This window comes from Molossus molossus, unplaced genomic scaffold, assembly GCF_014108415.1.
Source record: "Molossus molossus isolate mMolMol1 unplaced genomic scaffold, mMolMol1.p scaffold_m16_p_14, whole genome shotgun sequence".
Classification (NCBI taxonomy): domain Eukaryota; kingdom Metazoa; phylum Chordata; class Mammalia; order Chiroptera; family Molossidae; genus Molossus; species Molossus molossus.
The window spans coordinates 67,055,395-67,069,843 of NW_023425349.1; the positions used below are offsets into that span (position 1 = coordinate 67,055,395).

At 34.9% G+C, this 14,449-nt stretch overlaps 1 protein-coding gene across 9 annotated transcripts in view; it reads left to right on the plus strand.

The window, feature by feature from the left end:
• CCDC171 (coiled-coil domain containing 171) overlaps window positions 1-14,449 on the plus strand; it is a 340,065-nt gene that overhangs the window by 181,193 nt on the left and 144,423 nt on the right. The window lies entirely within an intron of this gene.

Consider the following 14,449-nt stretch of genomic DNA (forward strand, 5'->3'; position numbering starts at 1 on the left):
CCTGATCAGTCAGCAGCCATGAACACTAAGGCATGACCCTCCATCAAAAAGATTATGACTTGCTGAAGGCTCAGGATGGTTAGCATTTTTAGCAATAAGTATTTGAAATTAAAGTGTGTACATTGTTTTTCTGGTCATAATTCTATTGCACACTTGACAGACTATAGTATAGTGTAAACATGACTTTTATATGTACTAGAATACTAAAAAATTTGTGTGACTCACTTTACTATAATTTTATTTTATTGTGGTGGTCTGGAACCTAACTCACAACATCTCCAAAGGATATCTGTATTTGAAATGCTCAGATTAGGCAAATCTAAAGACAGGGAGTTGATTAGTGGTTGCCTAAGGCTGGGTAGGTAGTTGGAGGTTATAGGAGATGACTGCTAATGGATATGGTGTTTCTTTTAGGGGTGAATAAAATGTTATAAAATTATTTGTGGTCCAGCTAGTGTGGCTCAGTGATTGAGCACAGACCCATGCACCAAGAGGTCGTCCGTTCGATTCCCGATTGTGGGCCCGATCCCCAGTGGGGGGCGTGTAGGAGGCGGCTAATCGGTGTTCTCTCTTATCAATGTTTCTCTCTCTCTCTCCCTTTCCCATCCTCTCTCTCTAAAATCAATAAAGAAAAAATTAAAAATAATTATTTGTGATGTTTACACAATTATGTGAATACATTAAAACCCATTGATTTATACATTTAAAATGGATAGATTGTATTGTGTGTGAATTATATCTCAAGAAAGTTGTTAAACCCTGCCCAGTGTGGCTCAGTTGGTTTAATGTCGTTGCATGCACCAAAAGGTTGCTGGTTCAATTCCCAGTCAGAGCACATGCCCAGGTTGTGAGTTTGATCCCTGGTCAGGGTGTGTGTGCAGGAGGCAACCTATTGGTGTTTTTGTCTCTCTCTCTCTAAAAAAAAAAAAAAAAAAAAATCAATTAAAAAATGTTAAAAAGATGAAATGATGGCTACTGAATATATCCCTTTATATCAAGAAGGCAAAAGCTTTCCCAAAAGTCAGCCCCCTACCCCCAGCAGATTTCTGCTATTGTTTCATTTGCCTGAACTGGTTCACATAGGTATCACTAGATGGAAGTTGGCAAAAGAGAAGTGAGAGTTTGTGGATACAGTGGACCAGCTAATCGACAATGTCCGCAATGGAGAGGATTCAGATTTTAAAAAACAAATTATCTCACATGTACTGCCTCGGTTATCAAAGAAACCTGGTCAATTCAGAAAACTTGGAAGAAAATATATCAGAGAACAACAATAACAAAATCAAAAATAGTTTCCTACAAGAAGAGTTACTGTTAACATTAGTGTATGTTCTTCCAATTTATTGTATCTCTTTATCTGTCTACCCACCCTGCCTCCCTCCCTCCCTCCTATCCATCCTGCCACCCACTCGTCTATGCACTAACAAACAAATGTTATAAATGGTATCATAGACTACATCTGTTTTATATTTTCATCTAAAAATTATTTTGAGATAACCTTAAACTTAACCAAAAGTTGGAAGTACACTACAGAGAACTCATTTTCTTTTGTTTCGTTTTTTTGCCGAATGACTTGAGAGAAAGTTGCTGACATGATGCCCTGTTACTTCCTCATATTTTAGTGTACATTTCAGAGACATTCTTGTACATAACCAGAGTGCAGTATCAACATCAGGAAACCAACGTCAATATGTTACTACCATTCACACCCCATTCTATTTTCCCTGGTAGCCCCAGCCATGTCTTTCATAGCAAAAGCATCTGATTTAGAATTGTGTTGCTTTCAGTCATGTTTCTGTAGTTTTCCTCTGCATGGAAGAGTACCTCATTTTTTTCCTTGACCATCATGACCTTGAAGATTATAGGCCAATTGTAGAATATCTCTCAATTTTGATTTGTTTGATGTTTCCTCATGTTGAGATTCATTTTTGGCATAAATATTATAAAAGAGATGTTGTGCTTTGCTTATGATATGCTCTCATACTTTTAAAAAGTCATATTTTTTGAGGATTTTTTCCTCCATTTTTATTAACATTTTTCTAGAGAATAATTTTTAATGTCTGGGCAAATTTATTAGTTGCTCATTCCATAATTTATTTGGTCAATTTATAATAGGGTATTTTCATCGTAACACAGGTATCAGGAATATCAGTTTAGCTTTGATTTGTAATTGATTCATGTCTCATATCATCTAATGTGAACAGTATCTTAATTCTTTCAGTGAAGTGGGACATTGAAATGGCAAAATCTTGGGAAAGTCTTTTTAGGAAATAATCTGATAATTCTAAAATGAAAGAAGGTATTTCTTAGAACTTGTTTTTTCTTTCTATCTTTTTCTTTTTGGAGAATTTGCTGAAAATTTAAACAATTCAACACATCAGAACTACATATTGATGGTATCATTGGCCCTTTTTACTTTTTAGCCCCAGAAAAACTGGTACATATATGCCAATATCAAATAATTGCTTTTAATATATTAAACAGTAACTGCATTGCTTCTTGTATTATCCTTGTTCTAAGGTGAAAAAAGTCAGAAATTACTCTTAAAAAATTAGATGCTTATGTTTTTAGAGTTCTGAATTATATATAAACTATTAATTATCTAGGAAGGAAATTAAAAAAATATATCTAAGAGGGAAAGTGAAACATGTTGAATATATACTAGAGTATGAATTAAGAATTTTGACTCTAGATTTGAATCTGGGTTCCATTGTGTGTAACATTAGAAAAATTGCTTAATCCCTTTTCAGCTTCAGTATCTTGAAAAGTTTGAAGTTTAACTAAAAAAAGTCCCCACCTCATAGGATTATTAGGAGTAAATGTAACCCGCTTAGCCAAGTCCATTGCATATGTAATTGTCCAATACATGTTTGTTGTTTTATCTCTTTTGCGTGTGTGTACATTACTGATGTCTCACACTTTAAAGTAATACTGGTATTACTTTAAATCCTTTCATGAAACCAGAAGTTCAATATGGTAGCTTAAGTTCACTACTCAGAAAGTGCTAAAGGTGGTTGCCCCTGCTACCTTCTTAAACTTGAAGAATGCATTTATAGATAGTGGGCAGGGACCCCAGTATTCATGTAGCCTCTGTAAATACTGGACAGGTGGCAACCTTCTTTGCTTTCATTAAAGTGTTTGCCCACTTGAGATAAATTACCTTTTCCAGGTATCCAAATGGTGTGCCTGCAAGAGATCATTTACCTCAAACAGGGGAGAATGTTACTTCCACTGAAGGGCTGGAATATCCATCACCATGGGACTGGACTAAAGAATCCTTAGATATCTGAATACTTTCAAATGAGCGGTCCAGACTGAATTTCTCAAGTTAGAAACAAATGTCCCAGTTTGCTTTGTAATATCTCTGAACAAATACAGAGGCATATGGATATGAGTAGAATGTTAATACATTTTGTTACACATTTGCACATTCAAATTATAATTGAATCCTAATTATCTAGAAGATAGATGACCCAAATATACATGCCCCTGCTATTACTTCTCAGAACTGTATACTTTGAGCTAACTTTCTAGAGGTCGTAGCAACAATTTCAGGCAAAACTCAGAAATCTAGGTTGTATTCAGCATAACATTGAGACTTCATTCTTAGGAAGTTCAAAGCACAAAGTAAAGATATTTGTATTAATAAGTAGTTGTTGGTATATATTCATAAGCTTCAAGGCTTTATTGAATCCTAACAAATAATAAAAAGAGCTTTGCTACTCCAAGTGTGGTCTGTGGACCAGCAGCCATCAGCATTAACTGGGAATGTGTTAGAAATTCATAATCTCAGACTCCGCTGAAGAGCTCATTAATCAGAATCTGCATTTTAACAAGAATCTCAGATGATTTATATGCACAGTAAAGTTTGAGAAGAAGTAGCTTAGAGGAATTTGTTATTTACATAACTTCACTTATAACTGAAATTGAAACAATACAAGCTGACCATGTATTATTACTGGAACTTAAGGTACTTGTGTCTATTTTGGGAGCTACACTGACTTATTGAATTTTCTTTTATTTTGTGATTTTCATTTTTACTATTACTTTTGCATTTTTTTCATATTTTCACATATTTTCTGATGAGAATTTTCAAGCATATAGAAAAGTTAAAAAAATTTACAGTGAACAATATTTTGATTTTTAAATTAAAATTTATTTGCCTATTGCAATTTTTAAGAACAATTTTTGAATGGAGAATTTATCCTTGGAAGTGTTCATGACTGTAAAATTCCAATGTCATAGCATAGCATCAAATTTGACCCATGGATTTACAATCCTTTTTTTTTTTTCTTCAATATAAATTGCATTGAATATGTTGACCTAAGCCAAAGATGAACTCTCTGACTTACGACAAAAAACTTACCACAACAGATTTTGAATTTAAAAACCTTGGGGAATTCTGGTATTTTAGAGAACACTACCTCTACCTTAAAGAGTGAATCATATAACATAAACAAGAATAAACTAAAAATGGATAAAATACTTAAATATAAGTCATGAAACCATGAAATTCCTAGAAGAAAATGTAGGCAGCAAAATATCAGACATCAGACAAAGCAGAATTCACTGATACATCATCCAAGGGCAAGAGAAACAAAGGAAAAAATGAATAAATGGGACTACATTAAACTAAAAACTCCTGCACAGTAAAAGAAACCAGCATCAAAATGAAAAGGGAACCCACTGTATGGGAGAACATATTTGCCAATGATACATCAGATAAAGGGTTAATTTCCAAAATAAATGAAGTACAGCTCAACAAAAGGAAGACAAACAATCCAATTAAAAAACAGGCAGAGGAACTGAATAGATACTTTTCCAAACAGGATGTACAAATGGCCAAGAGACAAATGAGAAAATGCTCAACGTAACTAATCATCAGAGATACAAATGAAAAGCACCTATGAAGTATCACCTCACACCTGCCAGAATGGCCGCCATCAACAAATCATCAAACAAGTGCTGGCGAGGGTGTGGAGAAAAGGGGACTCTAGTACACTGCTGGTGGGAATGCAGACTGGTACAGCGACTGTGGAAAACAATATGATGTTTCCTCAAAAAATTAAAAATAAAACTGCCATTTGACCCAGTGATCCTGCTTCTAGGATATATCCTAAGAAGCCTGAAACACCAATCAGAAAGAATTTATGCACACCTATGTTCATGGCAGTGCTATTTATAATAGCTAAAATCTGGAAACAGCCCAAGTGTTCATCAATAGACGAATGGATAAAAAAGCTGTGGTACATATACACAATGGAGTACTATGCAGCTGTAAGAAAGAAAGACCTCTCACCCTTTGAGACTACATGGAAGGACCTGGAGAATATTATGCTAAGGGAAATAAGCCAGTCAGAGAAAGACAAGTATCACATAATCTCACTTATTTGTGCAATATGATCTGATGAACAAAATAGATCCAGAGACATGGAAGTAGGGAACAGACTGACAAACCTTAGAGGGAAGGGAGTGGGGGGAGGGAAGAGAGAAACCAAAGAACTGGTATTCATATATACACAACCAATGGACACTGACAACAGTGCAGTGAAGGCCCGAGGTGGGGGTAGGGTCAGGAGAGTGGAGGAGGTTGTCAGTGGGGTGAAAAAGAGGGACATCTGTAGTACTTTCAACAATAAAGACAAAATTATAAAAAAGTGAACCATATAACCTTTAATTATATTTGTAACAGTATATATCTGTGAATCAGGAATTTTCATTGCTTTTATAACAAAATAAAAAACAGCCCTGGCCGGTTTGGCTCAGTGGTTGGAGCGTTGGCTCATGGTCTGGAGAGATCTGGGTTCGGTTCCTGCTAAGGGCACTTACCTCTGTTGCAGTTTGTCCCCGTCCCCGGTTGGGGTTGTGTGGGTGGCGACCACTTGATGTGTCTCTCTCACATCGATGTTTCTCTCTCTCTCTTTTTCTCCCTCTCTCTCTTTCTCTCTCTCTCTCGCTCTATGAATGCAAAAAGTGTTCTCAGGTGAGGATTAAAAAAACAAACACACAAAAAACAGTTTGATGTCCAACATGACATATATGATGCCTTCTTGAAGATTACTTCATAGTTCAATGTTCTTAGTTGGGCTAAGCAAAAAAATGAATTAGTTTGTATTGTAAATGTATTATCTTTTATTTACTACATTAATAAAATGTTTGGTAACTGCATTTCAGTAAAATTTGCTTCCTTTGTAATCTTACACATTTTGATTTATGCATTTAAAAGTATTATTCTGAGAAGTGAATCCATAAGTTTTACCAGACTACCAAAAGAATCCACAGCACAAAAGTGACCCAGAAAACTCCTGCTTTAGATAATCATTCCCCCAAATATCATTTGTCTGAGTCAAGATATGTTTTTGGGTAAGTTCTATTATTGGGCATTTATATTTATAGTATTATTTATAAATAATACTGATAGAAACAAGAGTTATTGATTATTAATCAGTGTTTTAGGTCCACTATCCCCATTGCCTAACATAGTGCCTATATATGTATGAGCTACTGTATAGCTAGCTGTTTAATGAATGAGGGAGCAGTGCATAGTGCTTTATAAAATAATTTTGTTATTTCTCTAAAAGTGCTCATATTTGGTGTAAAAACTTCACACTGTACAGAAACCTGCACAGGAGAAATGAAAAACAGTTACCCAGAGGGCTATCCCTAATCATTGTGAATACTTTGATGATTCGTACAAATCTTCCATACGTGTGTACAAACATGGATACACAGAAAGACAGTTTTACAGGAGGGAATCATGTAATCATGCCTCATTATTATTTTTTTCTACTCAATGGAAAATAAATGTCTTATCCATGTCAGTAAAGTAGGTGTACATCATTAGTTGTATTTGGTAACATACTAATCCACTGTGTGTGTGTGTGTGTGTGTGTGTGTGTGTGTGTGTGTAATTCTTAAATTTCTGATTGATGGATATTAGTTTTTCTTATTTTTTCACTATTTTAAGAAATACAGTGGTAATCTATGCTATAATCAACATGTCTGTGTATAAAATCATGTTATATTTGTACAGTTATTTTCTTGGCTAACTTCCTGAAAAATGAGTTTGCATATTTTATAGTTGGAAAAGTATTGCCAGTTTGCTTTTTATAAAAATTGGTTTACATTACACTCCCATGAACAGTATTGAGAGTTCTGGTTTCTTCATTATGCCCTTGGTATACAAAGTTTTGACAATCTTTTTCATCTTTATAAATTTGAAAGGCAAAAGAAACTGTATTATTACTTACATTATTTGATTGTGAGGTTGCATATCTTCATTTGTTCTACACCCATTTATATTCTCTCTCCCTCTCTCTCTTTTTTTGTTAATTCTCACCAAAAGGTATTTTTCCATTGATTTTTAGAGACAGTGGAAGGGAGGGAGGGTGGGAGAGAGAGAGAGAATAACATTGATGTGAGAAAGAAACATCAATTGGTTGCCAACTGCACAACCCCAACCAGGGCTGGGGATTGAACCTGCAACCCAGGTACATGCTCTTGACTGGAATCGAACCCACAACCCTTTAGTACGTGGGCTGACTCTCTAACTGCTGAACCAAACCAGCCAGGGTCATTTATATTCTTTTATAAATTACCTCATGATGTTTATATATGAGGATGTGTGTTTGTTTCTCATGGAATTATAAGAAATCCTTGTATATCACCCATATTGGCACTTAGATATATATAATGTAAATTTTTTTCCAGTTTGTATTTTAATTTTTATATGGATAAAATTGCTAATCATGCCCTGGCCGGTTTGCTCAGTGGTTAGAGCATCAGCCTATGGTCCAGAGAGACCCGGGTTCAGTTCCCACTAAGGGCATGTACCCCGGTTGCAGTTTGTCCCCGGCCCTGGTTGGTTGTGTAGGTGGCAGTCACTCGATGTGTCCCTTTCATGTCGATGTTTCTCTCTTTCTCTCCCTCTCTCCCACTCTATCTGAACAAAAAAATGGAAAAATGTCCTCGGGTGAGGATAAAAAAAAAAAAAAATTGCTAATAATTTACTTAATGGTTTTTCTTTTGGTGATGTACTTAGGCTACCCTTAGCTCAAGGTTGTATTGCTCATATTTTAGTCCAGTATTTTCCATTTTTATATAAACTTAGATTTATCTGGAGTTATTTTTGGTGTAAATAGTGAGGAAATGGTTAAGATTTATTTGTGTACAGATGACCAGCTAGTCCCAGTACTTTCAATTCAGTCATCTATCTTTTTCCCACTGAATTAAGATGTACCAGTTGGTATATATTAAATTGTAAGTACTTGGATCCATTTTCTTTCTCTTCAGTCTGTTTCATTAGTCTCCTTATCTCTTCTAGTATCAGTATCATAACTGCTGCTTTCATGAGTATATCTTGATGTTTTAAAATATGGTAAGACAAATTTTCTCATTACTTTTTTAATAGTATTTTGGGCTATTTTTATAGGATTTTTATTTTTTAAATTTTAGATAGAACACTACTTTTAAGCAAACATCTTATAATGGTTGGCTCCCATGTTTGAAAACTGATGTCCACATTCATATTTCCCGAATTGTTAGCAATTTGGAGACACAAACAGTATTTTTCTGAGAGGAATATTTTAAGATTGTGATGTGTTGGGGTCACTTGAAAGGAATTGCTTGTAGAAGGGATAATAGTGAAAGGTGTTCCTGGAAAAGTAAACAGGGATCAGATCATTGGGGTTCTTCTGTTCTAAGGAGTCTGAAATTTATTGCTAGATATGAAGAGAGTCTTTGGGGCTTAAAAGCAGGGGTTGTGACAAAGATCCTATTTGTGTTTTAGAAGTCATTTTATCTGCAGTGGAGGATGGGTTGAAGAGAAAGTCTGGGGAAGATTAGGGAGACTCTTGCAATAATATAGAAGAGATAAGATGATGATCATAGAGACCACTGAATAGATTGGAGAAATATTAAGGATAGGGTATAGGGGAGATGGCAAGGGAGATGGAGATGTCAGGGATGACAAAATGTTCCCCAGTGTGTACAACTGAGTCAGAATTAAATGCAGTTTAACATGATCAACATTTCTAACATTATTATTAACATTACTCATCATTATTATATTCTTAATAATTATTATATTCACAGCAATAATTATTGATATTATATTCATGACATTAAATTAAATAAACAATTACATGTTTACATACATATTAATTAAATAATTACTCATATTTTTCTTTTTTCATTAAAGGAGTATTTCTCAGTCTTTCTGAGTGTGAGGACTCCATTTTAATAAGAAAACATTGTAGACTGCTCTCTCTCCACATGATAGTTGTAGTTTTAGTAGTAGTTAACGTCTGTAATTTCTTAATTTTCTAAAAGTTGTTAACACTATTGCCCTGGCTGGTTCGCTCAGCGGTTAGAGCGTTGGCCCATGGACCAATGAGTTGCGAGTTCATTCTGGTCAAGGGCACTTACCTTGGTTGTGGTTCATCCCCGGCCCTGGTTGGGTCGTGTGGGAGGCAACCAGTTGATGTGGCTCTATCACATCAATGTTTCTCTCTGTCTCTCTCTCTCCCTTCCTCCCACTCTATCTGATGGTAAATAGAAAAACTATCCTCGGGTGGGAAATTAAAAAAAAAGTTGTTGACACTATTATAGATGTCCCCACCCTCATCTCCTTTGCCCACTTCCACTCAGCCCCCACCTCTCCTTCCCTCTGGCTATCACCATACTGTTTTCCGTGTCTTTTGGTTATGTATGTATGTTCTTCGGCTAATCCCTTCACCTTCTTTTATCCAGTACCCCCTCTCCCTGCTCTCCTCTGAGAGCTGTCAGTCTGTTCCATGTATCCATGCCCCTGATTCTATTTAGTTTGTCAGTTTATTTTGTTCATTAAATTTCATATATAAGTGAGATCACATGGTATTTGTCTTTCTCTGACTGGTTTATTTCACTTAGCATAATAATCTCCAGGTCCATTCACATTGTTGCAAAGGGTAAGATTTCCTTCTTTTTTTGTGTCTGAGTAGTATTCCATTGTATAAATGTACCACAATTTTTTTTATCCACTCATCTACTGATGACCACTTGGGCTGTTTACAGATCTTGGCCATTGTAAATAGTGCTGCTATGAGCACAGGGGTTCATATATTCTTTTGAATTGGCGTTCCAAGATTCTTAGAATATACTCCCAGAAGGAGGATCACTGGGTTAAAAGGCGGTTCCATTTTTAATTTTTTGAGGAAGCTCCATACTGTTTTCCACAGTGGTTGCACCAGTCTGCATTGCTACCAACAGTGCATGAGGGTACGCTTTTCTCCACACCCTTGCCAACATTTGTTTGTTGATTTATTGATAGTAGCCATTCTGATAGATGTGAGGTGATATCTCATTGTGGTTTTAATTTGCATCTCTCTGATGATTGGTGAGCATTTTTTCATATGTCTATTGGCCGTCTATGTCCTCTTTGGAGAAGTGTCTATTTAGGTCCTTTGCCCATTTTTTAATTGGATTGTTTGTCTTCCTGGTGTTGAGTTTTATAAGCTCTTTGCATATTTTGGAGGTTAACCCCTTATCTTATGTATCATTGATGAGTATGTTCTCTCATACAGTGGGTTCCCTTTTCATTTTGTCAATGATTTATTTTGTTGTGCAGAAGCTTTTTAGTTTGATGTCATCCTATTTGTTTATTTTTTTCTTTATTTTCTTTGCCTTAGGAGACATATGGAAAAAATTTGGTCCAAGAGATGTCTGAGATTTTACTGCCTATATTTTCTTCTAGGCTTTTTATGGTTTTCTACCTTAAACATTTAAGTCTTTTATCCTTTTGAGTTTATTCTTATGTATGGTGTAAGTTGGTGGTCTAGTTTTATTTTTTTGTATGTACCTGTCGAATTTCCCCAACACTATTTATTGAAGAGACTGTCTTTACCCCATTGTATGTTCTTGCCTCCTTTATTAAAATATTAATTGACCATAATGGCATGGGTTGATTTCTGGACTCTTCTATTCCAGTGATCGATATGTCTGTTCTTATGCCAGTACCAGGCTCTTTTGATTACTATAGCCTTGTAGTATAGTTCAATATCAGGTATTGCTTCCAACTTTGTTCTTCTTTCTCAAGATTGCTGAGGCTATTAGGGTATTTTTTGGTTCCATATACATTTTTTGCAATATTTGTTCTAGATCTGTGAAATATGCCATTGGTATTTAAATGGGAATTGTGTTGAATCTATAGATTGCTTTGGGTAGTATGGACATTTTAATGATGTTTATTCTTCTGATCCATGAGCATGGTATATGTCTCCCTTTATTTGTATCTTTCTCAGTTGCTTTCTTCAGTGTCCTATAGTTTTTCAAGTGCAGGTCTTTTACCTCCTTGGTTAAAGACTTCTGTAATATTTTAATGAACTTTTAATTTTATTGGTTACATTATCATGAGCATATATTATTTATACAGTGTATATTTTTTTAAGGCTAAATAAAGATCAAAATAGCAATAGTTGCTACAGTTAAAAGTGGTGAAAATAACTTTTCAACCTCCCCTCTCTCCTACCTTGAGATCTGTAGTCCACAGGTTTAGATCTACTGGTTGAAACAATTCTTTATGAATTTGTTTTGAAGTTTTAAGCTTAGGTGTACAATACTGCCCCTTGTATTGGAAAAAGTAATGGCAGAACATAGGGTTCTTCTCATTCTTGAAAGACACATGCTAGTAAATAGGGGAAAATGATTAACAAAATATTTAACATAAATAAGACCTTGTTAAATGTAACAATTCCAACATTTAAATAGTCTAGATAAGTTTAGACATGAAAAACTTTGCTAACCTTATTTTTTTTCTCTTATCTTTGTATCATTATACAAACATTTCTACAACTATGTCACTAGAGGATTTTATTTGTTTTTGTTTTTTTGTTAATCCTCATTCGAGGATATTTTTCCATTGATCTTTAGGTAGACTGGAAGAGAGGGAGGAAGGGAGAGAGAGAGAAACATTGATGTGTGAGAGACACATCTATTGGTTGCCTCCTGCAAGACCCTGACCAGGACCTGGATTGAACCTGCAACCCAGGTACATGCCCTTGACAGGGAATCGAACCTGCGACCCTTTGGTCCTTAGGCTGATGCTCTAACTGCTTGAGCCAAACCAGCCAGGGCTTGTTTTTATTTTAAATTTATTTAATATTAAAGTAATTGTATTCAGTACTGTGTAATGTGAAGTATATTTCGAAAACACTTGTTACTCATCAAAGCATAAAGTATTTATTTCTCTTTCTGTAATTCATGGAGAGTCAGCAGTCAGGAACTGTCAGTGTATGTCTCTTTCCCACTTTTTAAAAGTTCAGAGGAATACCTTATAGAATAATATTGTCACTTAATTTTACCTTTTATAGTTGTTGGTGTCTACACAAACACATTTCTGTAATATTGTTAAAAAAACCCACACTATTCATTACAATTTAATTGTGGTTACTTTGTACTGTTAAGGGCTTTTTGTGAAAATTTAATTACTTCTATATTCCTGAAAACTTCCTAATACAATAAGCTTATTTAGGAATAATAACTTTTGACGTATAAAAACTTAATATTAATTAACTTATCTTGGTATCATTGATTGCATTTTTTTTTTTTTTTATCCTCACCCGAGGACATTTTTTTTCCACTTTTTGTTCAGAGAGAGAGGAAGAGAGAGAGAAAGAGAAACATCGATGTGAAAGAGACACACCGAGTGGCTGCCACCCACACGACCAATCAGGTCCAGGGACAAACTGCAACCGAGGTATGCGCCCTTAGCAGGAACCGAACCCGGGTCTCTCTGGACTGCAGGCTGACACTCTAACCGCTGAGCCAAACCAGCCAGGGCTTGATTGCATTCTTGTATTCAGCATTGTTGTAGCTGCTATGGAAGAAAAAAGAAATATGATTAATCCAACAACCATATAAAAACATATGCTAGATGGCATAATAAAAATAGAAAAAGCTTACTAAGTTGAAAAGACATAGTTAAGGAGTTGGAAGCCAGTTGGAGAAACAAGAGGTAAATATGTTAGGCATTGGAATGAGCTATCATGTTGAATGTTATAGGAAAAATAAAACTCACTGTTTGCTTATTTATTCAACAGTGACCTATTAAATGTATACTGTAGTTTAGTAATTATTATTTTTTTAAAAATATGTTTTCATTGATTTTTTAGAGAGAGGAAAGGAGAGAGAGATAGAAACATTGATGTGAGAGAGTAACGGCTGCCTCTTGCATGTCCCCAATCGGGGATCAAACCTGGAACTCTGGCACGTGCCCTGACCGGGAATCAAGTGGGCACCTCTCAGCCCATGGGACAATGCTCAATCCACTGAGCCACACTGGCTGAGCTAGTAATTATTGTAACTCAGTGTTCTGCATTATATGTTGATTGGCATATAAAGCTACTAAATTCTTTGTCATTCATGGTTTAGTTAAGGAATCTGTTAACAAAGGAACTGTGTATTTTAATTATGAGAGAATGTGTTTATGAGAGGAATATAGAATTAAACTTACATTACCCTATATTTTTAGAAGTCATGCATCAGTAACTAATAGAAATAAATTCTACATGGAAGATAATATGCTTTTATCCAATTAATACTTTCTATTTTATGAATAACTTCTAAGCAATATATTTTTCAAATACTGCTGCATACATTTAAAAACTTTTATACATTGAAGAATAAAAGAAATAAATCAAGGTTCAAATATTTGAACATCAGGCTTCAGAGAGATGGTTGTTTATGACAGAAGACATTGACTGATCACCTTCTCAATGTTGCACTTTAGTGTTGAACCATATATATCCTTAGAATTATAAAATATTTTTTATTGGATAAAACAAGGCAAATATACTTTTTTGTGCTTTTGATGTAAACACAAGATTTAAATTAACTCCAAAATCAGAGGCTCTTGAAATATAGAACAGTATACTACTGAATTGAAATAATCTCTTCATGCTTGCCATTTTACACAGATAGTATCATAAGACAAGTAATGACAGATTAAGACCTGCCTAGCAGAGGGAAAACTAAATTACATGACTTTTATTAAGGCATAAATAAACCTATTAACCATTATCTAGAATACTAATTAGTAGAAAGAGCACTGACAATTTTATTTATCAACATTAAACACAATTATGAATTACAGACCTGATGAATCTAGCAGTAAACAGGCCATGTTGGGGATGCCGGGACCTTGAGTCCATTATGTGAGAGGGATGATTATCAAAATCCTGTGGGGAAAGGAGTAATTGTAGCTGTAACATTTTAATTGCCTTTGAATAAGGCAAATTATATTTTCTTGTCTGAGTATATAAATAGTATGATATTAAGGTAACAGGCCTCAGTAGGTGGAAATAGAAAATGCATTTATATTATGTTTTAAAACAAGGAAAAGAGTGATGATACATTTTTAGTACCATAGTGGTCAGTGTGAATGACATACTGTAAGTACATACAGATTTTCTTT